General features: G+C 38.2%; 1 protein-coding gene and 1 pseudogene across 8 annotated transcripts in view; one reads left to right on the forward strand and one right to left on the reverse strand.

Annotated features, from left to right (window-relative positions):
• The window catches only part of TCF12 (transcription factor 12), a 349,545-nt gene that overhangs the window by 53,612 nt on the left and 270,155 nt on the right, over positions 1 to 25,778 (forward strand). The window contains exon 1 of one of the 8 annotated variants that reach the window (XM_036302572.1): positions 2,190 to 2,208. The exons of the other annotated variants lie outside the window; for them this stretch is intronic. The gene's annotated coding sequence lies outside the window, so the exon portion shown is untranslated. Of the gene's footprint in view, positions 1 to 2,189; positions 2,209 to 25,778 lie in introns of those variants that run through there. 8 annotated transcript variants of the gene reach the window in all.
• Positions 13,297 to 14,023, reverse strand: LOC118652637 (annotated as a pseudogene).

The following is a 25,778-nucleotide window of genomic DNA, read 5'->3' on the forward strand; positions in this document are numbered from 1 at the left end:
TCAAACTGTTTCTTTTTTAAATACTCAAGTGTATTCATGGACTACCAATGCTCTGCATACATCTTTACAATTACACATTTATCCTTCAGTCATAAAAAGCATAGTTTCTTTATTGCTGACGCTCTCCAAGTGTTCTTCCCCCCATCAAATGCTTTTAAAGTGATCATTTATCAAAATATCCCAAGTACATTTTAATTCATTATATTTATTACTTTACACCTTCAACAAATGAATGTCTTCTATTTGTGTCTTTCTATGGAAAAGGTAAGAGTCTTACATTTCTCTTTAGTTTGTCACAATAGTATGAGAATTACAGAGCATAAAAACACCTACATTTCAGGGTTGCATTATGTATAACGCAGGGCTTAATGCATAAACTCAGGGTTGCTAACCCTACTCTCAGGGTCTCTCTTGTGGTTCTGTAAGTGAGTTGGTTGACTAATAGACTTCTCCCTGAAGGACAAAATTAAACCTGATGCTAGGTTATGATAGCAGGGTGCAGGTTAAAAATTCTCAAAACACTAATTCCCACCTGTTTTCTTATCAAGTGTGATTAACTAGAATGAAAGGTTATATGTCAAGTATATTTTAGAGTAGCATGTGCTTTAAAAAGGTAAAAATTTCAATCTCAATAAACAATCAGTCAATAAATTTCTAATTGAATCTCTTCTGTAGTTTTAGATATGTGTGGGACCTTCAAGATGGTTAAGATGGTTTTTGCCTTCAGGAAATTATGGTTCATTATGAAGAGACAACATTAATAACTATGAAAGAAATTAAATTCAGGAGTTTTAGAAATATTGATGAGGTTCATGATAGTAGTAAAAATGAAAAGTTGAGTATTCGAACCTATTGATCATGTGGATTTACCTTGAGCTTAAACATCAAAGGACATGAAAGCAGGTGAAGTTACTTTTCTGGGACTACTTTGTAAATCTTATCCTAGTCCTAGAATTTTAGCTTCTTGAGAGAATACTCCTGGGTTAAAATTATTTTGTTAAAGGCTTTTATAAGAATGTTTTATATAAAGGGATGTTTATTTTAATATAGGTTAATATTTTATTTTTAAAAAAGTTTAATTATTTTTTCTGTGTGTGTGTATGTTTTGTACCTTTGCTTATGCTGTGTCCTCTATTCATAATGCCTTTCTCTGACATCTTGGGTTCAGCATCCTCTCAGCTCCCATATTCTACTCCACATTCCTATGACAACCAGGTCACTTCTCATCTCATTTATGAACATGACCTTCAATTTCAGTCTTCTCTTTTTTTGTAAAATTTTGCTCACTTTTTTGCCATCCATGTTTGATTTACTCATGTGATTCTCACCTCTCAAACTGGTGCTTTTCTTGAGGATACATATTACTTATATGTGTATTTGTGATGCCTAGCATAACGCTGGGCACATAGTAGATAGTTGTTGAATAAATAACTGAATTACCTAAATGCTCAATGCTCACAAGTAGAGGCTGGTGTTAGACATTTGTGGAGGATTTGGCTATGGTGTGATCATTACTTCCATAGATTTGTCTAGATTTAGAGCTATAAGTCCTCATCTTTCTGTATTTTCAGTACTAAAGAAATTCAGGGTTAATAGTGATTCATCTAACAACATAGAACTTAAAAAAATCACATGATAAGACTAAATTCATCAGAGTTTATTGAAATAATAAGCCTTGAATAGTAGATTTTTTAGTAGAAAGTTTACTTTTATCTAGTGTTTACTAATTCTAAATTTAGATGTAATTTGTTAATTAATTCATTTAGCAGGTATTCACTAAGCTCCAGGCACTCAGGCTTTGGCGATAGAGTGGTGAGCAAGACACATAGAAGTTCATGGAGCTTATTAAAAAATATAAGTAAAGAGTTTGGTGAATATACTCACTAATTCAAAATTTTAAGCTTCTTTGGTTGATATAACTAGATTAATTAATTTCATTTAGATGATCACATTTTTATATGTCTAATTTAGTTAAAATGTTGTAAACAAGGTTTAGAGTATTGGTTTTTAAAAAATACATAGGTACCTTATGGCAATAATTTTATTGTTCTCATCTACTCTATAACAACAACAATGAAAGTATTTTTATAGAATAGTCAAGAAAAAAATTATAGGTAAATTTTAAATTTCTGTTGATTTTTAATGGTGATTACTTTCAATACAGATGTTGAATTGGAGCTGATTAAATTGGAGATGGTTCACTTTGCCGTGAGTTAATAACTATCTGCTTCATTTACTTTTGAGAATGAAATGGCCAAGTCATTCAGTTTTGTACAAATTTGAAAAATTCATCTCAGTAAATATTTAAACACATTACCATTTCAAACAGTTTATTATTACATTTTAAAATTAAAAACCCTATGTCTATACCTTAATTACATAAAACATATCTTAATGTTTTATGTAAGATAAATGCTTTCTCTACAGACAAACAGCTGGAATAGAATCTTCTTGACTAGTGATTTAAATTAATTTAATTAAAAATTCTGTATCTGAGGGGAAAACAGTTACTCATCTCATCTAAAAATTAACTACTAATTGAAAAGTCATTTATACTCTGTTCTTATAATACATTATCTAACTTTCTTGCAGTAGATATGGATCAGGAATTATCTTTGGGGTAAGGTTTGAGGTAGGTAGAAAATGTGTCATAGGTGTTAGTCTGGGATTAAAATACGTAACTTCTCCAAATGAGTTACTGTACAAAGCGATTCTAGAGAGACTATAGAGTATGGAGGCCAAATGACATATTTGAAAGCATACTTACAACATTATTACTAATGCAAGGTTGTTATTATTAACAAAAGTAAATTATGATTCCTTTTGAAGAACAATATTAATAGCTATGAAAGAGTTTAAATTTAGGAGTTTTAGAATAATTGTTGAATAAATAATTGAATTACCATAGTTTATCCACTAATTATTAAATAGCTAAAGTGAAATAGCTTCTTTTGGTGTCTATATTTCATCAAAAAATTTTCACATTTCTTTAAAATTAGTAAGACAGTAGTTTAAGTCATATTCTGTTATGACTTTTAAAATAGTTTTACTGTTATTTTGTATGGCACACATTAATAGCTATGAAAGAATTTAAATTTAGGAGTTTTAGAATCATTGTAATTCAAGAATTTCCCATAATCTCAAGTAGCATTGAGAATATGGAAAAATTCTTAAAATTCAAAATTCCTGGATTAAATATTTTCTGTGGATGTTAATATGGATTCAGCCCTCTCCTATACTTCTGTCTCCTCTTGTCACTGTGGCTGCTACTGCTGTCTGTAGTCCAGGATAAGCCTTTATTGGCAAAAGGGAGATTAATAAGCATTAAAGAGAGGTGTTAAAGACTTGAACCTTATTGTGGTTCCCTCCTCCCCTCCCTAACTAATTTATAGTAGGTTGCAATTAGTGGAAGCTGTATAGGGAAAGCAGACAATTATATAAACTTTACATTTTTCAAATATAAAAGTATTACTCCACAGTTTCTTAGCCTTAAACCTTGAGATTGGGTTTGTTTGAGAATCCAGAATTTCTTGAATTTTAAACACTGAATTAGGATATATACTGTATACTAGTGGCCTGGTGCACGGATTCGTGCACCTTGAAAGGAAATTAATTAGAAGAAATATTTTAATATTGCTGTTCACCCTTTTTTTATAATAGAAGTGTCAACCAAATTCACAATTGACAATGACAGATTGAAACACACACGTGCAATTGGTGCCAGCGAGAGCTTTATGTATATAGACTAGAGGCCTGGTGCATGAAATTCATGCCATTGGGCGGGGTGTCCATCAGTCCAGCCTGCACTCTCTCGCAGCTTGGTACTCCTTGCTCCTTACCGCCTGCCTGCTTGCTGCTCCTTACCTTTCAGCTCGCTGCTCCTTAGGGCTGCTGCGGAGGTGGGAGAGGCTCCTGCCACTGCACTCGCCAGCCGTGAGGCTGGCTTCTGGCTGAGTGGTGCTCCCCTTGTGGGAGCGCACTGACCACCAGGGGGAAGCTCCTGCATTGAGCATCTGCCCCCTGGTGGTCTGTGTGCATCATAGCAACCGGTTGTTCTGGTTGTTCTGCTGTAACAGTCACTTAAGGCTTTTATTATATAGACTAGAGGCCCGGCGCACAAAAATTTGTGCACTCGGCGGGGGCAGGGGGTCCCTCAGCCCGGCCTGTGCCTTCTTGCAGTCTGGGACCCCTTGGGGGATGTCCATCTGTTGGCTTAGGCCTGCTCCCTGGGGGATCGGGCCTAAGCTGGCAGTCAGACATCCCTCTGGCAGCCTGGCAGCCCTCGGGGGATGTCCACTTGCCAGCGGGGAGCAGGCCTAAGCTGCAGTTGGACATCCTTAGCATTGCTGAGGAGGCAGGAGAGGCTCCCGCCATCACTGCTGTGCTGGCAGCCGTTAGCCTGGCTTGTGGCTGAGTAGAGCTCCCCCTGTGGGAGCACACTGACCACCAGGGGGCAGCTCCTGCATTGAGCTTCTGCCCCCTGGTGGTCAGTGTGTGTCATAGTGACCAGTCATTCCCAGTCGTTCTGCTGTTAGGGTCAATTTGCACATTACCCTTTTATTATATGCCTGGTGCATGGGTGGGGGCTGGCTGGTTTGCCCTGAAGCGTGTCCCGGATCAGGGTGGGGGTTCCGCTGGGATGCCTGGCCAGCCTGGGTGAGGGGCTGAAGGCTGTTTGCAGGCTGGTCAAGCCCCCCAGCAGAGACCCTCACCCCTTGAGGGTGTGACCAGCCTGGGCGAGGGGCTGATGGCTGTTTGCAGGCTGGTCAACCCCCCCAGTAGAGACCCTCACCCCTTGAGGCTGTGGCCAGCCTGGGTGAGGGGCTGATGGCTGTTTGAAGGCTGGCTACAGCCCCTTCAGGGTGGGGGGTCCCCGCTGGGGTGCCTGGACAGCCTGGGTAGGGGCTGATGACTGTTTGCAGACTGGCCACAGCCCATTCAGGGTGAGGGTCCCCTGGGGTGCCTGGCCAGCCTGGGTGAGGGGCTGATGGCTGTTTGCAGGCTGGCCAGGGCCCCCAGCCACCCAAGCTCCCAGTGGAGGCTGGCTGGAAGCAGGTATCTGGGATTTATTTATCTTCTATAATTGAAACTTTGTTACCTTTAGCTGAGGCCACAGCCAGCCAGGGCAGGCAGGAAGCTTGGCTTCCTCCATCACCAGGGCAACCAAGCCTCCTACTTGCTCCAGCTCCGTGGCTGCCGGCCGCCATCTTGGTTGGGTTAATTTGCATATAGTTGCTCTGATTGGCTGATGGGCGTGGCTTGGGGTGTAGCAAAGTTGCGGTCAATTTGCATGTTTCTCTTTTATTAGATTAGATAAGCTTGCTTAATTAGACCTGCTTTCTGATTTAGCTAAACTTTTTCCAGCCCAGTGAAGCACCCCAACCTCTCTTTCAGGTAAGTGTCAGCAACACAGCAGTATTATTATTGTAGATTATGCAGGGAGAACAAAGGGTAAAATATTTTACTGCAGCAGTGTTTGACTATATTCTGTGTAGTGAGAAAACCTGAAGTCATTTTCAAGGTCCACCATTTCTTACTTTTTTTCAGTCAAATCAAGTTTCTAAGCTTTGTAAATCTCTATTTTTTGGCTAATGTAAGGAAATTAGGATTCCATCGAGTCTCCTATCTACCTACTCCAGGACTTCTGTGAGGATCAAATGAGATGAGGCATGGGAAAATGCTTCACAGACATTTGGTTAAAGTGTAAAATGTTTGCACCTGGCTATAAGACAAGTCATGTTCCTGGGCTGAAGAAAGTTCAAGGATGCTAGTCGTCGCTAGGGAGAGGAAGCCGGACATTGCTACATGACATCATGACCTGGCCCCCACAGCCACTGGGCTGCATTTTGCACCATGGGGTCTTGGCAGCGTCAGCTGTGATTTGGTGGACTGTCTCTCTGGGGTGGTGGCGGGGCCTGTGTTGAACTTGGAGGAAGCCCGAGTGTTGTTTTGTTGGTGCCAGGTCCACACTGCTGTTTCCCTGTAAATGACAAGTGTGCCTAATGGCAGCTCCTGCGATGAGTGTCTGCCCCCTGGTGGTCAGTGTGCATCATAGCAACTGGTCGCACGGTGGGAGGGATACTTAGCATATTAGACTTTTATATATATATCTAGATACACACACATTTTTACAAATACATGCATGTACATATGTATATATACAAATTTAGCGAAATGTGTATGTTGTGTGTGTGTGTGTGTGTGAGAGAGAGAGAGAAAGAGAGAGACAGGTGGGGAGGGAGGAGAATGGGAGGGAGGGATATGTGTGTGGATGTTGATGGTAGGGATGGGGGAGTGGTGAACTGGGTCCATTTAGCTGTTTCATCTTTGTACTAGCTCTGGTCTGCAGTTTCACACCTTCGTTAGCACTTAAGATCATCACAAATTCTCTTTAAAAATAAACCCTAAAAATTCTATGTAAAATTATAATCAAAACATTCTGTGTGCCATACAAAATAACAGTAGAAAAAATTTTAAAAGTCACAACAGAATGTGGGTAAACTACTGTTTTACTAATCTTAAAGGAATGTGAAATGTTTTTGATGGCATATAGACACCCAAAGAAGGTATTTCACTTTGGCTGTTTAATAATTAGTGCTTGGACTATAGTTCAAGACAGGAAATGAAGAATATCTGAGCCAACTGAAATGGTAATCGGAATTTAGGTAAGCAGAAACTAATGATCCAAATTGGGAGCAGGCCAGGGCATTGGGGATTAACACCCTCCCATTATGAAAAATCCCATGAGATCTCAGATGACCTCAGGAGGCTTTGAAAAATACTCAGATTTTAATATTACTTAACTGTGTTAAGTACCAGTAAATGTGGTAGAAATTACCTTTCTTTCTACTCAGTTGTAGCAACTGTCAGGTCCTGACTCAGTCAGATGAAATGAACTCTTGGGTTGGAATGCTGTATTTCCTTCTTAAATACAAAAATCTTCAGTATTTCTTAGGTTAAATATGAAGTCCCAGATCTTTATAAATATAACTGTATAAGAAGATATACTTTCATACACTTCCAGTGCTTCTGTGATGCTTTTTTCTCCAATTTCTGTGTTCTTTGCTGACAACAGCAAATGTGTGTACTTTGTGAGGTCAATAAATGCTGATTCCTGCAAGAAGAAAGCTCTTAGGAAGTGATCTTAGACTTTGTGAAGAGGAAGCACAAAGAATGAGGCAATTGAATGAGGAGTATTGCAAGTGATTATTTAAAAGTGTGAGTCAGAAGCCAAATTAACTATATTTCCCCTGGGTCTACAGATTTTCAAAATAAACTATATATACACTTATATTTAAGTGAGCTCAATGACTGAAAAGTTATTTCCTGCAATATTTTGTAAATGATAGAATTTAGAAGTGAAATGTGTTAAAACCAACAGGACCAACTATGAATGAGATTTTTTTTTTTTAATTAAATGGTATGTTTTGAAGAGTGGGCAGAAAGGGAATTGGAACATTTTGAAATTATGCCCAAGAGTTTTCAATCCTTTGTTAGCCTTCTGTGATCTATAGATGACTGAAATTTAGAGCTTGAAACCTGAAAGATTTATGTATTGGATGATTCACATACTGTTGAGTTTTCCACATGGCTTAAATTCTTTACAGGAACAGTTTTAAAAAACATAGCATGAGAACAGGATCATATTTATTTTATAGGACTTGAAAACCTGTGACCTATGTTCTAAAAATATGAAAGTGTGGTCTTATTCAAACTTACAAACAAATTGCCTTATATTATTGCTTACATTTTCACTTTTTTGTGTGTTATTAATGTTGACTAAAATTAACCGAACATGTTGACAGAACCAGAAAAAAAAATTGAGCTTGTGTTGCTAAATAAAATATAAATGCTACTTTTTGAAATAAAACTTTACCCTTACAGACTGTTGTGTATGATATGTGTTTCCATGAGGAAATGTTGATTAAGTAGTTTCCATTTTGGTATTACAGTATGTCCTGTTGTAAGTTGCTGACTGTGGAAAAAATCTTTTAAGTCAAAAAAAGCAGCTAAGCTTAAACCCTTAGTATTTATTATGGCAGAAACCAGAAATAGAAATCTCCCAGCAATTTTATAACCTATTGAATGCCTGCATATCTTTTAGAGTAAATTAATTTCAGAAGTTTTAAATAGAGGCTGTGACTATAGAACTGAGTTATTTTGTATATCCTTATATACAAAGGGTCTTTTTTTTACTTGCTTTACTAAATATATGTATGCAGTTCTTTTTTTAAAAAAAGAAAATTTAGCCTAGAGTGACAAATTGTCTCTGTTTTGTACATCTGTAAGAGATCTTAATCTATAATACATAGATGCTATTTAAATATAATTCTGACAAGATTTGTTTGTATGTAGTACTTAACAGGATAGACATTTCAGATGAAACAAAATGTCTTCAAAATCTGTTTTCTGTTAAATAAGTAGCTCATGTTTGGATTTTTGGAGGATATTTAGCTATCCTTGACAACAGAATCTGGATTTGTAATGTTAGTCCACATAAGTAAGATACATTTTTGAGGCTAAGGCCAATTCTTGAATTTTGATGTGTTCTTGCAAAATTCTGTAGTGAGATGAAGCCTTTGCCTTTAAATTGTTACTAATAGGGCTCTGGATTGTGTTTTTTGCTCTGTGAGTAAATGTTTTAAGTTTCTCTCTCAGTGCTTGCTTCTATCATCAAGAGAAGAGGGAGAGTAGAAAAACTCTTACAGCTGCCATTTTAAGCAAAGTTAAGACTCTAGTTAGTGTTAACTGGCTACGGGAGCTTTGTTCCTTTCAGTAGTTTTGGTACATGATATGACCAATAGTTTTTACTTTTTAAAAGTTTGCAGTTTAGTATTTTAATGATATTAAATTCTTTACCAGTTAACATTGTACTATAAAGGGAACAGAAATATGAGTGACACTTGGAAAGAAAAGCTGTTGTTTGTAGTCTGATAAGTGGTATTCTAATTTAAATTTGTGGTTTGGAGAAATAAATTTGGACTTTAACATCATTCAGAAAGAAAACTTATGTGCATTTTCAAGATAAACTCAGGAAATAAACCATAAAGCAGAGACTGGTTTTTGTTTCAGAAAACAGAGATGTGACTTTAAAATGCCTTATAACCAAAGTAAACCTCTCATTTATCAAGTTAGAGTTAAATTGGTCATAATGATATATCATATATCATGTATATTAGTATGCTTTCGTATGTTTACCGTTAATAGTGGGCTTCAGCCCTGACTGGTTTGGCTCAGCGGATAGAGCGTCGGCCTGCGGACTCAACGGTCCCAGGTTCGATTCCAGTCAAGGGCATGTACCTTGGTTGGGGGCACATCCCCAGTAGGGGGCGTGCAAGAGGCAGCTGATGGATGTTTCTCTCTCATGGATGTTTCTAACTCTCTATCCCTCTCCCCTCCTCTCTGTAAAAAATCAATAAAATATTTTAAAAAAATTGTGGGCTTCAAAACAACAGCTAAGCATTGATTACTGAACAAGAAAATTAAAATACTATTTATGAAAACAATCATGATTGTTTCATTGTTTGTACCTTTTAGCAGAACAGTTGTCTGATTTTTTAATAGTAGCATTTTATTTTCTATCAGTAAAAAATATGTTTTTGTTCGAACTGTTTAGTTAATAAGAACTTGTATTGCCCAGTATGACTTTAGATGTTAATGCTATGGTTATATAGTATATATGGAGTATGCATAGAATATATTTAGGGTTTTAGTCACATTTTTTTACTATGTTTTGAAAGAAATATTGAAGCTAACATGAATGTAGGAGATAATATTTGAATTAAACTTCAGATTATATAAAGTATCTTGTAGTGTGCCTAAAAGTTACTTCCAAAGTAGTGACCTTGAGGGTTCAGATGACAACTCTGACTTCTGATGAAACAGGGCCTTCTCTTTTTTATGTATGTGAAAGAATGTAAATGTACTATTTTAATTCTTAACAGTTTGTAATGGTGAATACCAAAGTGTTACTGAGCCTGTATGTAAGTACCCACATAACTGCAATTCAAGTCACAAAAATTTTTTGGTGTATATTTTCTTGAAAATTTGCACTATAATGTTCTAGTACTATATCCTATCTTAACAATGATATGCTCACTTAAGAAGATTGGGATAGTACAGGGAAAAAAGTGAAAATGCCATTTACTAAGATAAGTTAATTATATATTTTTATGTTGATCTCCTTCCTGTTCTTTTCCATGTGTATATCATATATGTTTATACCAATGCTTAAGTTGATATTACCGCTTCTGTAATGGTATTAGATTTTAACTTTAAATATTGGTTGTTCCTTATGAACATATTTACATGCTAGAGCTAAAACTTACAGGGAAGCTTAGTTTTTGCTTTCGCAAAGAAGTCAGACTTTTTCTGAAAGGAACAGACAGTGAAATATTTTAGGCTTTGCAGGCCAACAGGCAAAATTCAGGATATAACGTAGTTTCTCATAGTCATTTAAACTGTAACCATTAAAAATTTTAAAATAATTCCTAACTTAATAAAAACCAGACAACTGGCTGTAGTTTGCTAACCTCTGCTTTAGAAGATTATTTGCTTGTTTTTTTTATGTATATATATTTCTCAATGGGTGTGTGTATGTATGTTGCATGTGTCTAAATCTTTTTCTTTTTTTAACAATACTTGACACTACTACCTCACAAGCACTGAACCCGCCTGTGTGTTAAAACTCAAGGACCCAGATTATAATTCAATGTTTTTGCTGTAGGAATCAGTTTGCTGACTCCTAGAGGGAGGGCTGACCTTGACTTAGTAAATTATGGTACTGAGCTTAGTAGTGAACATAATTCAGCCCCTACAGAGAACAAGAACATTCCATACTTGGGTCTGATGCCTAGGAGAGAAGATATTGTGTAGGAGATGTTAGATCCACCTAGAACTGTTACTTAGCCTTGAAATGTCAAGGCTGCCCTCCCATACCTAGTTTTCCTTGACCTGTCTGTATTCCCTTTTCAGTGTTAATTTTTCTAACTTCAGAGATGGCACTAAGTATTATAGAGTTTATTGTTATATACTAGAGGCCCGGTGCACGAATTCGTGCACGGGTGGGGTCCCTCAGGGTGGCCTGCAGGGATCGGGCCAAAACACAGAGTCCAATGCCGCCTGCAGCTCCTACCTGCCAGTCCCGCTCATCCCGGCCCCACTGTGCCTGCCGTGGGCTCGTGCCCAATTAGTCCTGATCGTGAGAGGCTCGTGCCACCACAGTAGCACTTGCCAGCCTTGAGCCCTGTGTTTGGCAACCTCCCGAGGGGAGTGGCCTGTGGGATCGGGCCCAAACTAGCTTTCCAACATCCCCTGAGGAGTCCTGGATTGTGAGAGGGTGCAGGCCAGGCTGAGGGACCCCACCAGTGCACGATCAGGGCCAGGGATGGACCGTGGGAGGGCTCCCAGGCGTGTCTGGCCCATTTTGCCTAGTCCCAATTGGGGACGGCTGGCTGGGGAGGGACACAGGAGGGCTTCAGGGCGTGTCCAGCCCATCTCGCTCAGTCCCGATCCACCAGACCCCAGCAACAAGCTAACCTACCGGTCGGAGCATCTGCCCCCCTGGGTGGTTAGTGTACGTCATAGTGACTGATTGACTGGTTGTCTGTCTGCTCCCTGGTGGTCAGTCAGTGCACGTCATAGCGAGCGGTTGAGCGGTCTTAGCATATCATTAGCATATTATGCTTTGATTGGTTGAACAGTCGACTGATCACCGGATGACTGGACACTTAGCATATTAAGCTTTTATTATATAGGGTGGGTGTACATGAGTAAAGGTAGAAAAGATAGAAAAAATAAACTAGCTGAAAATAAATGTCAAAACACACTTTTTCTTGTCTTGGGATTAAAAATCATGTCTTAAAATGTATCCAGCAGGGAAAAATAGCTGTAGCTTTGGTATTACAATGATACTGCTTATTATTAATTATATATTTTTTGCACATGTGTAAATTTTACAGTTCCTATTTTCACATAATGTGCAAAGCTTTTCCAGTTAACTCTTGTATGTATGTTTGTTGCTCTTTGTGATGTCTTCAGTGAAAGGAAATGTGTTTGGAGCAGAACAGTAGATTTAAAATAAGATTTCATGTTGCTATTTTAAGCTATATTCCTAATGATATGACATAAAAGCCAAAGTGTGTTCTGCCTTCTTTTTTAGGGGACAGATTTACTAAAGTTATGTATAGTTATTGGGCAGTTATGTATGAAAACTTGATTCAAACAAAGTTCTGTCTTTTTAAATTTATCTTTATCGTTGAAAGTACTACAATTTCCCCCTCTTTTTTCCAATTGACCCCGTCCACCTTGCATCTGCCCCTCCCAGGCATTCACCCCACTATTGTCTGTGTCCATGGGCTATGCATATATGCATATAAGTCCCTGGTTAATCCCCCACTTCCCTCTGAGATTCGTGCTTTTATGTCTGAGTCTGATTCATGCTTTTATGTCTCTGGATCTATTTTGTTCATTGGTTTATTTTGTTCATTAGATTGCACAGATGAGTGAGATCATATGATACTTATTTTTCTCTGATTGGCTTACTTTGCTTAGCATAATACTCTCTAGGTCACTCTATGCTGTCTCAAAAAGAAAGAGATCTTTCTTTTTTACAGCTGCATAGTATTCCATGGTATAAAAGTACCACAGCTTTTTTATTCACTCATCTAGTGATGGGCACTTGGGCTGATTCCAGATCTTAGCTGTTGTAAATTGTGCTGCTCTGAACATAGGGGTGCATATATTCTTTCTGATTAGTGTTTTGGGTTTCTTAGGATATATTCCTAGAAGTGGGATCACTGGGTCAAATGGCAGTTACATTTTTTGAGGAAACTCCGTACTGTTTTCCATAGTGGCTGCACCAGTCTGCATTCCCACGAACAATGTACTAGGGTTCCCTTGTCTCCACATCCTCTCCAACACTTGTTGTTTGTTGATTTGTTGATGATAGCCATTCTGACAGGTGTGAGGTGGTACCTCATTGTCATTTTAATTTGCATCTCTCTGATGGTTAGTGACTTTGAGCATTTTTTCATATGTCTCTTGGCCATCTGTATGTCTACTTTGGAGAAGTATCTGTTTAAGTCCTTTGTCCATTTTTTAATTGGATTGTTTGTCTTCCTTTTGTAAGCTGTATGAGTTCCTTAAATATTTTGGAAATTAACCCCTTATTAGATTTATCATAGCTTAATATGTTCTCTCATGCAGTGGACTCCCTTTTCATTTTGTTGATGGTGTGTCTAGATTCTGTCTTTTAAAAAAATGTTTGTTATTATTTATTGTTACTCTTAATGAATCTCACTTTTTACTATACTCAGACTTAGAGGTAGAAGTTCTAGAGAGGGCAGCCTACATCTCTTGGCAATCTGTTCCTGGTGTTTTTCTTTGGCCTCCTTCATTCTCTTAGCCAAAATTTTAGCATATTCTGTAGCCTCTTCCTTATTTTTCATAGCACTTTGTTTCTTCAGAGCAATGTGCTGACGTTTGTGTTGCAGAACACATGGAGAAACAAGTTGCTGAATCTTGGGTGCTTTAATCCTAGGTTTCTTACCTTCTTTGTTTAGGGGCTTACTCACAACATATTGGCAGACATCTTCTTTAGAGATAGTGAAAAGTTTGTGGATTCTACTAGCTCTTTTGGGACCCAAGCGATGAGGCGTAGTAGTATCAGTGAGACCAGGAATCTCTTTCTCCCCCTTTTTTACAATGACCAAGTTGGGAACACTAAGATTGACTTCTACAGTACTACCTCAAACAGATCTGCGCTTTCTCTCTCCAGTCTTCCTTGGTCTATAACAGGAATGCTCCTTACTCAACAGCAGGCAGACATGGTCGGGGTCAAGACACCCTGCTTAATGGGGAAACGTTGTTCATCATTCTGGACCACTGATTCAATTCTTCAGCCAGAGCATCAGCAGCACACTGTGGTCATAAGCTTCTCATACTAGGTACGAAGTTTATGCTCATCCTCCACTTCAGTGAGTTTCTGGCAGCCAGTGGCTAGGAAAGAGATGTTCAGCTTCATCCTGAAGCAGCTGACCACCTCTGAGATGTCACAAAAAATAGCACGAAGTTCTGTCTTAAGATGAGTTTCCTTTATGGTGCTTGTACTTCACAGGAACATTGCAGTGGTTCTCAACCTTCCTAATGCCGCGACCCTTTAACACAGTTCCTCATGTTGTGGTGACCCCCAACCATAAAATTATTTTCGTTGCTACTTCATAACTGTAATTTTGCTACTGTTATGAATCATAATGTAAATATCTGATATGCAGGATGTATTTTCATTGTTCGCGACCCACAGGTTGAGAACTGCTGATTTAGAGGGACATGGTACTTGTATTTTTCATTGCCCTCCTAATCAGCAGTTTAAAAATATTGGAAACATGCATTTGAGTGGTAAAATTCTAGATTGCATTTCATAGCTTGTGTTGCCTATACTACTGGAAGTACTTATTTTAATAAGGGGAGGGGTGATAATTAGTTTTCAACATGGACATACTTGTTGTTATTAATACTGCTCTACATGTCTGTTGACCTGTAGCATCCTTCCTGCAGAATTAAGAACAGAGATAGTATGTGTTTTTAATGGGCCCATCTGTTCTTGGGGTATGTTTTGGAATATTGCTGAACTTTTAAGAATTTCTTAACAAATTTGACCAGAACTCTTAAAATAAAATCTCCATGTCACACTTCAGATAAGTTAACTAAATTCTCAGGTTTTTGCTTTAATTTCCCAGTCCCCTTATATGGGACTAGTACATGGAATGAAAGATAATATTCCTGACACATTATCTCACTAAGTTGTTTTTCCCTAATAGTAAAGGATTTGCATGGGCCCATTCTTCTCTGATTCCTTTGCCTTTTTTCTCTCCTCTTTCCTCATGAACTCTCCCTTCCCATCCAGTGGCTGCTGTCCTACAAGATATAATGGTTGACCAAATCTAGGGGCATAGGAAAAAGCTGAATATTGAACTTGCATAGAAAGGGATTAAACTTGTGACCTTATGTTATCTTCCATGTAATTCTAATTACTACATTATAATGTCTTAACTTATGTAATTCTAACTTTTATAATTGGTAAAATTATAAAAGTAAAGTGTGGGTCTATTTAAATAAAGTTTGGAGGAAGTAAGTTCTCATTAGTATGCATTATGAAAAATGTCTTTTAGCCTACTGCTTGAATGATGATGGCCTGAAAATTTAAGACATTTAGGGGTAATAGTTTTTCATGGCAAAACATTTGATATTTTTTAAGGAAATGAAAATAACTAATTTTTGTACCTTATTTTTTATATGCTCTTGTTAGAACTACAAAGTTGACTCATATAAATAAGTAATTGTATTATAGTGCCCTTTTTATTTATCATTATTGACTGACATTGTATAAGGGTTGTCTTATAACATTCAGAGTACAGAAAAAGTTGATTTAAACAAGTTAATGAAGAAGTTTTTAGTTTATTTTGGAGACAAACACCTTGTTGTATGATTCCTTAGATTTTCTTAAAAATTGATCTCCTTAAACTGTAAGACTTTCTCAAATCCCATCACCCTTAAATTTTGCTGTCATATTCTTTTGATCTTTCTTTTTTGTTCTTGTTTTAAACCTAAATTTTAAAACTTGTATTTCTTAGTCCCAGAGTTTGAAAGAGTTTAAAAATCACCCTTTTGAAAGAAAATGTTGTTAATGATTTTAATTTGAATCTACTACTGAAAGTCACTTAACATTTCCTTGGATGGTGATTCTTAACTAGTTACCTATAAATAGATCACCCAAATAATACCTTGTAATGTGGCCATTGTGTCATTGTGATTTCATAAAGAGTGAGAAAGCAAGTCCTTTTTTTATTTGTCTTAAAATGTTATTTTGATTACTTTCCCTCAAAATAGTAAAGGTTTCATTTTCAGACAAAAAGTTGGATGAGCTGTATCATTTAGATCTAATTACAAATACCATATTATATTTTTATCATTTTAATAATTTTATAATTAAATGTAGTTTATTTGTAATAACATACCAGATATATCATTTAAAATTTTTTTCTTTCAGCTTTATTGAGGTAGAGTTGATATACAGCACTGTATAAGATACATGGTATAATAACTTACATATATTATGAAATGATTACCATAATAAGTTAACATCCATTATCTCCTATAGGTAAAAAAATTAAAAATGTCTTTTTCCTTATAATGAGAACTTCTCTTTTAGCAACTTTCAAATGTACCTTATAGCAGTGTTAACTACAGTTATCATGCTATATGTTACATCCCCAGGACTTACTTATCTTTAACTGTAAGTTTTGTAAGTTTGTGTGTTTTGACCACCATCATATTTCTCCTCTTTCCATCCCATTTCTGGTAAAAACAAATTTGATATTTTTTTCTGTGAGTTTTGTTTTGTTTTTAGACTCCACATATAAGTGAGACCCAATAGTATTTGTTGTTCTCTGACTTAATTTTACTTAGCAAAAGGCCCTTAGCGTCCATCCATGTTGTCACAAATGGCAGGATTTCCTTCTTTCTTTTTTTTATTGCCAAATAGTATTCTGTTGTGTATATACACCACATTTTCTTTATCCATTTATTTGTCGGTGAACACTTAGGTTTTTACATATGTTGGCTATTGTAAATAAGACTGCAGTGAACATGGGGGATACAGATGTCTCTTTACATAGTGACTTTGTTTCCTTTGGATATATCCAGAAATGAAATTATTGAATCACATGGTAGTTCTCTTTTTAATATTTTGAGCACTTCCATACTGTTTTCCACAGTGGCTATATGAATTTACAGTCCCACCAAGAGTGCACAAGGGTTCCTTTCATATATTCACCAGCATTTATCTTTTGTCTTTTGGAAGATAACCAATGTAGCTGGAATGAGTTATTGTGGTTTTGTTTTTTATTTCCCTAATGATTAATGATGCTAAGTACCTCTTTACATACTGTGGACCATTTGTCTGTCCAGGTCCTTTATACAATTTTTAATTGGATTATTTGTTGGTCTACTGTTGACTTGTAGGAATTGTTCATATATTTTGAATATATCTGAATATCAGATAAAGATTTGTAACTATTTTGGACTTCTGTGGTTCCATATCAATTTTAGAGTTTTTTTCTACTTCTGTAAAAAAAATGCCCTTTGGAATCTTGATAGGTATTTCATTGAATCTGTAGATGATTTGGGTAGTATGGATATTTTAATAATATTAATTCTAATCCATGAACACTGGATATCTTTCCATTTATCTGTGTCTTAAGCAGAGTCCCTTTTTTTCTGATAGTGCACTATAAAATTTTGAGGGCTTTGCAGTGATAGCATCCTATATAATAAAGAGCTAATATGCAAATGGACATCATGCCATCACACAGTAACAACTCAGACACTCAACACTGGGGAGAGAGGAATGGGGACTAGCCAGGCACAAATGAGCTTGCAAGAGAGGAATGGGGATCAGTCAGGCACAAATGAGCTCATGAGAGAGGAATGGGGACCAGCCAGGCTGTGGCCCACCAGAGGGACAAGCTGCCTACCTTGCGGTCCCGGGTACCAGCTGCTGGGGCTGCGGCTTGAGAGAGGGACAAGCTGCCCACCCCACCGTCCCGGGCACCAGCAGCTGGGGCTGTGGCCTGGAAGAGGGACAAGCCACCTGCCCCGTGGTCTTGGGTGCCCGCGCCTGCAGCCTAGGAGAGGGACAAGCTGCCCACCCTGCGGTCCCGAGCGCCAGTGGCTGTGTCTGCACTTGTGGCCTGGGAGAGGGACAAGCCGCCCACCCCGCGGTCCTGGGCATCTGCAGCTGTGGCTGGGCGAAGCCGCCCACCCATGGTCCCCTGCGGATGCAGCCGGCCCAGGAGAAGCTGTCCTGGGTCCTGGGTGCCTGCGGCCGGCCAGAGAGAGGGAAACCCGGGTCCAGCCGGAGGAGGGAATCCTGGGTCCCGGTTGTGGGGCGAGGCAGAGGCGGTTAGGGGCGATCAGGCCAGCAGGGGAGCATTTAGGGGTGATCAGGCTGGCAGGGGAGCAGTTAGGGGCAACCAGGCAGGCATGCAGAGGTGATTAGGGGCGATCAGGCTGGTAGGCAGAGGGGTTAGGGACGATCAGGCAGGCAGGCAGGGAAGTGGTTAGGAGCCAGCAGTCCCAGATTGCGAGAGACAGTCGGACATCCCCTGAGGGGTCCTGGATTGGAGAGGGTGCAGGCCAGCCTGAGGGACCCTCCCCTCTCCCTGTGCATGAATTTCGTGTACCGGGCCTCTAGTATAATCATAAAAGCTCTTTAGTCAAAACATGATCAGCTTTTCTTAGTATCATGGCTGTCTTTCTATGAGTTATTTACTATGTGAATAGCACTTTTTTTTGTGAATGAAGGAGAACTCATATGACTATTTTCTTATTTTAGATGAATAATATATTCTGATAATTATATTTGAAGCATCCATGTGTTAATGAGAATTAATGGAGAATAGAATTTTGTATATGGTTTCATTTCAGATAGATTAAGCACACACACTCTATTTCGTCCACTAAATGCATGTATACAACCTGGACAAAATGGATGGGACAGCTATTTGAGGACTCAAAAGAATAATTAATAATAGGTGGATTGGAAAAAATACTAGAGTCTAAAGTATCATCACATTGACTATGAGATTACCAGTTTTTTTCCTTCCAGGATCCCTGAACCTGAACTAACAGCCTGATGGCTACAAGTGAGTACTTGGTTATGGACAAATAGAGCTCCAAAAGAAGCCCTCTAGTTCTGGCTTAAGGAGTGGGAAAGATAACTCCTAACACTGTGTGAATGTGGAAATTCTTCTGGTTTTCTTTTCTCTGTTCTCTCATGCCATAGTCCCAAGTAATTCTTTGGTAATGGCAGCAGGGACTGCAGCAGTAGCCTGTAGCCAAAATTAGGGATGGGAACTTTCCTTTCCAACTGACAAACTCCCATTTCAACCCCATCCCCTGTCCTTTCCTTGTGTGAACCCAGAGCAGGTATAACAGTAGAGGTTTGTGATCAAGCAGATAACCTAAAGCCCCCAGCATTCTGACTGAAGAAAGGAAAAGGGATCCTATAGGGAATTGAAAAATACTGAGGTCTGTAGCAGGAGAGATTTGGTAAAACAGTACTTTAAAGTTGGTTATGAATTCATGGGATTGCCTCTGAGCTATACATATATGGAAATAACAAATTATTGCCCAAGTCCTAGACTGATTATTGGATGATGTAAGGTGGGGCAGAGTGAGATAAAATCGCGGAGGCTTTGAAAATTCAATTGGTAATGGAACTGTGCCCACAGAAGCTATGTTGATACCTGTGACCCTAACCCACCGCTTCTCAACCTGTGGGTCGCAACCCCTTTGGCGGTCGAACGACCCTTTCACAGGGGTCACCTAAAACCATCCTGCATATCAGATATTTACATTACGATTCATAACAGTAGCAACATTACAGTTACGAAGTAGCAACAAAAATAATTTTGTGGTTGGGTCACAAAATGAGGAACTGTATTTAAAGGGCCAGAAAGTTGAGAACCACTGCCCTAACCTAACCTAACCTAACCATGTATCACCTATTAAAGCAAAAAAATAATATAACATCATCCACAGGATTTAAACAAGAGCCAGAGTTTCATACATAATATTTAAAATGTCTAGATTATAATAAAAAAGTATTCAGCATATGAAGAACCAGGAAAATTTGAATTCACATGAAAAGAGACGATCAAACATACCATATCATCATGATGCAGATGTTGGGATATTATAGAAACTTTATAATAGTTGCAGTATAAATGTTCCAGCAAGTAGTTGTGAATGCTTGTGAAATAGATGGAAAAGTAGAAAGTCTCAGCAGAAAAAGAGAAGATAGAAAGGTATGGTATTATTAGAACTGAAAAATACAATAAGTGGGGGAAAAAACACTCTGGATAACTCAATAACAAAGAGGAGACAAATTTTTAAAAATTGTACAGAGCCTCAGGAACTGTGGGAAAAATAACAAAATGTTGGACATTTAGAGATATTTTGGAAAAGACTGTGGTGCTAAAAACTGTTTGAAGAAATAATGGCTCAAAACTCACAAATTTAGTGAAAGATGTATACATACAGAGTCAGAGAACCTGAAACAGGGTAAACCGAAAGAAATTGATACCCAGGCATGCCATAATAATTTGGAAAAATAAAAACAAAAAAATATTGAAAAGACCCAGAGAAATATGACATTACCTATACAGGAACAATGACTTGAACGATAGAGAATTTCTCATCAGAAACCATTGAGGTGGGAAGAAAAGGCAAAACATTCTTAAAGTGCTGAAAGAAAAGAATTGTATATAACCAGGAAAAATATTTTTTAGTGATGAGAGTAATATAAGGACATATCCAGATAAAGGAAAACGGGGGTATTCATTGCCAAAAGATCTAAGCATTTGCTTAAGAATGTTCTTAAGACAGAAGGAGAAATGATACCAGAAGGAAACTTGGTTATCAGGAATGGAAAGAAGATTAACAGAGATGGTAAATATTTGCATAAATATTATAGACTATTGAGTTCTTCAAAATATATTTGACAGTTGAAAGCAAAAATCATAACATTGTCTGATGTGGTTTTCAGTGGATGAGATACAATATATGACATCTATGGTCCACTTGAAGTCATAAAACACTAATGCTAACTAGACCTAAAAGTTAAGTATGAATGTAATATTCCCTAGAATCACTACTTATAAAATAAAGAGATAAGTTAGAATCACAATGATATGTCAGATAATTAAAGTGGACCATTAAAAAATACTCAATCCCAAAGAAGGCAGAAAAGGGAAAACAAATGGAAGAAGCAGAAAACGAATAAAATGATAGATGTAAATTCTTACCCACCAATATTTACATTAAACTTTTAAATGATGTAAACATGTCAATTAAAAGAGATTGTCAGAGTGCATAGGCAAATGACCCCATTGTATACTGTCTGTTAGAAATTTAATAACATAGGTTAAATGTGAAGGAATGGGATAAGATATTGTGCAACACCAATAAAAAGAAAACTGTAGTGGCTATATTAATATCAAACAAAGTAGACTCCATTGCAAAGATAATTATCTAGAAGACCGTTACATATTGCTAAAAAGATTCTAAATGTGTGCATACCTAACAACAGAAATTAAAAATACATGAAGCAAAATTTGACAGAACTCCAATAGTCCTTTTTCAGTAATAGATAGAACTCTACCAGACAGAAATCACCAAGGGTACAGAGTGCCTGAATACTATCTACCACTTAGATTTAATTTATATTTATAGAATACTTTACTCAGCAACAACAGAATATACATTCTTTTCAAGTACATGTTACCCAAACATAACATATCTTAGTCATTATATAAACCTTAAGTTAAAAAAATTGAACTCAGCCCTGACCAGTTTGGCTCAGTGGATAGAACATTGGCCTGCAGACTGAATGGTCCCAGGTTCGATTCCGGTCAAGGGCATGTACCTTGGTTGTGGGCACATCCCCAGTAGGAGGTGTGCAGGAGGCAGCTGATCGATGTTTCTATCTTGTTGATGTTTCTAACTCTCTATCCCTCTCCCTTCCTCTCTGTGGAAAATCAAGAAAATCCTATCTAATAAAAGAGAAACATGGTAATTGGCGTACGACCGCTACCCTTCCCATTGGCTAATCAGGGCGATATTCAAATTAACTGCCAGCCAAGATGGCGGCCGGCAGCCAGGCAGCTTGAAACTAACATGAGGCTTGCTTGCTTCAGTGACGGAGGACTGCAACGTTCCCCGCCTGCCTTGCTGGCCTCTGAGCCTGCAGTTTCAAACATTGTAACAAATATAGAAGCTAAAAAACCCCCCAGAAACCAGCTTTCAGCAGGCCGGTAGCTCAGAGCTGGAGTTGATACAGAGTTTCGATTATAGAACCTAAACAAACCAGATACCTGTTTTCAGCAGCTGAGGCCTCAGAGCTGGAGCCAAGCCTCAGAGCTAAAGCTGGCCCAGAATAAAAAAAAAAGAAAAAGGAAAAAAGGAGCAGTTGGGAGCTTCAATCCCAGCTTGAAAACAGCCCTCAGCCCCTCACCCAGACTGACCAGGCACCCCAGTGGGGACCCCCACCCTGAAGGGTGTGTGACCAGCTGCAAACAGCCATCAGCCCCTCATCCAGGCTGGCCAGGCACCCCAGTGGGGACCCCCACCCTGATCCAGGACACCCTTCAGGGCAAACCAGCCAGCCCCCACCCATGCACCAGGCCTCTATTCTATATAGTAAAAGGGTAATATGCCTCCCAGCACTGGGATCAGCGGAGCTGAGAGGCCTCCCGGCACCGGGATCAGTGTGACAGGGGGCAGCACCCAAACCCCCTGATCGCCCTGCAGCTCTGTGTGTGACAGGGGGCGGGCCACAACCTCCCTATCTGCCCTGCTCTGTTAGTGACAGTTGAAGGCGCCCCAACCCCCTTATCGGCCCTGCTCTGTGCCTGATGGGGGGAGCTCCCCAACCCCCTGATCACCGTGCGGCTCTGTGTGTGACAGGGTGCAGCGCCCCAACCCCCCCACCCCACGGGCCCTGCTCTGTGTGTGACGGGGTAGAGCCATAACCTCCCCATCAGCCCTGCCCTGAGTGTGAGAGTGGCTGCGCCCCAACCCCCTGATCGGCCCTGCTCTGTGGGGGATAGAGGGCGGTGCCCCAACCCCCTGATCGTCCCTGCTCTGTGTGTGACAGGGGGCGGTGCGCCAACTCCCCTATCGGCCCTACTCTGTGAGTGACGGGAGCTCCTCAACCCCCTGATGGGCCCTGCTCTGTGAGTGACAGGGCGGAGCTCCCCAACCCCCTGATGGGCCCTGCTCTGTGCGTGACAGGGGGGAGCTCCCCAACCCCCTGATCAGCCCTGCTCTGTGCATTACAGGGGGCGGCGCCCCAACTCCCCAATCGGCCCTGCTCTGAGCCTGACCAGGGGCTGCACCTAGGGATTGGGCCTGTCCTCTGCCACCCAGGAGCAGGCCTAAGACAGCAGGTCGTTATCTCCCAAGGGGTCCCAGACTGCGAGAGGGCACAGGCCAGGCTGAGGGACCCCCCCCCCCCCCGCCCCCGAGTGCACAAATTTTTGTGCATCGGGCCTCTAGTATATATATAAATAAATTGAACTCAAATCATGTTCTCAGAATATAATAAAAATGAAGTAGAAATCAATAACAGAGAGGATAAAAGGATAATCCAAGCTTTTTGGAAATTAAATAGCAGACTTCTAAATAATCTATTGGGCAAAAGAAGAAGCCTCAGGGAAAATTAAAATATATTTTGAACTAAACAAAATGAAAATATAACCTCAAAATTTATGCAGCCCAGGCAGTGTTTATAAGAAAACTGATTGCATTAATTACGTTAGGAAAAAAGATTCCAAATCAGTAATCTATGTTTCCATCTCAAAAGTTTTTAGTTCAAAAAAATTTTTAAATTACTCTTTAGATTTCTTCTTGTACACATATAAAATTTCAATAGGAGAGTTAAGAGCACAAACCATTACCTTGTGCAAGAGAAAACAAAATAAGTACCAGATAATATGAGAAATTAATTTTAAAAAAGCAAAAAAAAAATAGTGATTATCAATAAAATGAAAAGTTTTTTTGCATAGATAAATAAAATTGATGTCTAGCTAAATTGACAAGAAAGAAAAGAGAAGCCATATAGAACCAGTATCAGTTATGGAAGAGAGGATATCGCAACAGACCCCTCTTTCCCCCAAGAATCGAAAGAACAATAGGAATAATAAAAAACAACTTGATGTGCACAAATTTGACAAATTAGGTGAAATGGACCAATTCATTGAAATGGATTAATTCCTTAGCCGGCTACCTAAGAAGGAAAAGATTAAACTCACCCAAGAAGGAAAAGATTATGATTTTAAGTCTTATAACTATTAATGAAATTGAATTCATAGTTAAAAACCTACCAAAAAAGAAATATCTACACACAGATGATTTACTGGTGAATTCTACCAAATACGTATAACATTATGCCTCTACCATTTCTTCTAAACAAAGAAGAGGAGGGAAGTATTCAACTCTCTTTATGAAGTCAGAATTAAATTGATATCAAAACTAGACAAAGACAGAAGAAAAAATGAAAGGAAGAAAGAAATCTATGAACTAGTATATCTCATGAACATAGTTGCAGAAATCCTCAACAAAATATTAGCAAATTGAATCCCACTATCCATAAAAAAAATAATATACCATGGTTAACAAACCTACAAAAAAATCAGCTGACATCATACTTTATGTTGTGTGACTGAATGCTTTTCCCCATGAATGAGCACAAGGTAATGGTGTGTGCTCTTACCTTTCCTATTAAAATTTTACATGTGTCTAAGAAGAAATCTCAAGAGTAATTAAAAAATTTTTTTGAACTAAATGAAAAGGAAAAACACAGTTTTAAATTTTGTGGGATGCAGCAAAAACAGTGCTTAGATTTATATAATTGAATTCATATATTAAAAGAAATACTTAAATCAGTAATGTAAGACCATAGGGAACTAGAAAAAGAAGAGCAAAGTAAATAATCAAAAGAAAAAAATTAAAGCAGAAATCTATGAAATTGAAAACAAAAAATCAGTGAAACCAAAGCTGTTGCATTGAGTAAATAAGGGATGACTTACCTTATTTTCAGCTCTACTTTTCAGAGGCTAGTTTTGTTTTTGTTGTCTATATATCTCTTTATTAATGACTTCTAGTTCTGCACATTTAGCCTCATTATTCTCTCCACTGAAGTATCATATCTGTAATATTTACCATGACCAGGCTCAGCTTCTATTTCTTCATTTTAGTTTTTCAACATTAAAATTCTACCTTAGTGCTTTATTTTTGTAGGTGTACATTTAATATGTCTCTATAGCCTTATTTTTTCTACTCATAAATTTTACCTTTTCTGTAATTCTTTTAACGCTTTTATTTATGCTACAGTGACCAGGAATCACACAATTGTAATGGTTTTGGGGTTTTATGATTTTGACTATAAACCTGCAATATTTCAGTAAGCATTTCACAAAAAAAGGTCATTCTCCTACATAATTATCACCATTATCATCACAAAAAAATCTAAGCAAGGAGTTTCCCTAACACTATTTTCTATTTACAGTTTCCTGAATTGTTCCAAAAATGTTTTCCATGGATTAAAAAATATATATTATTTGTAGTTGATTTTTTTCTGATTTTCAGTTTCTTTTGATTTAAAATTTTCCCTTAGAACCTTTTTCTTTCCAGTAAAATATCTCACATTCTGGATTTTTCTGATTTTCCTTGAAGTGTCATTTAATGTATTACACTATCTCCCACTTTTTCTGAAACATTAAACTTTTTGTCTGTAAAACTTTATAATTGATGCTATATGTATAACATTAAGAGGCACATAATATTGAATGACTTGTTCTTAATTTAACCTGCTTCCATGGTTTGTTCTGGGGCTTTTCTTTCTCTTAAGAGTTCAGGGATTACCTGTGTCCTTATCCCCCCTGTACTGCTTCCCCCACCCCCCCCCGTTATACCTTAATAAAGAAATTAAAATTAAAAAAAGCTTCCAAATATATATATATATATATATATATATATGTATATATATGTATATATATATGTATATATGTATATATATGTATATATATATATATTTTTTTTTTAAAGAGTTCAAGGAAAAAGATAGAAGAGAAGGATTTCCGCTGTCCCTGGAAAGTCATAGGAGTAAAAGAGTAGGTAAAGGTATGAAAGATATTATAACCACCCTATCATTAACT

This window comes from Myotis myotis, unplaced genomic scaffold (genome assembly GCF_014108235.1).
Source record: "Myotis myotis isolate mMyoMyo1 unplaced genomic scaffold, mMyoMyo1.p scaffold_m19_p_1, whole genome shotgun sequence".
NCBI classification, from domain to species: Eukaryota; Metazoa; Chordata; class Mammalia; order Chiroptera; family Vespertilionidae; genus Myotis; species Myotis myotis.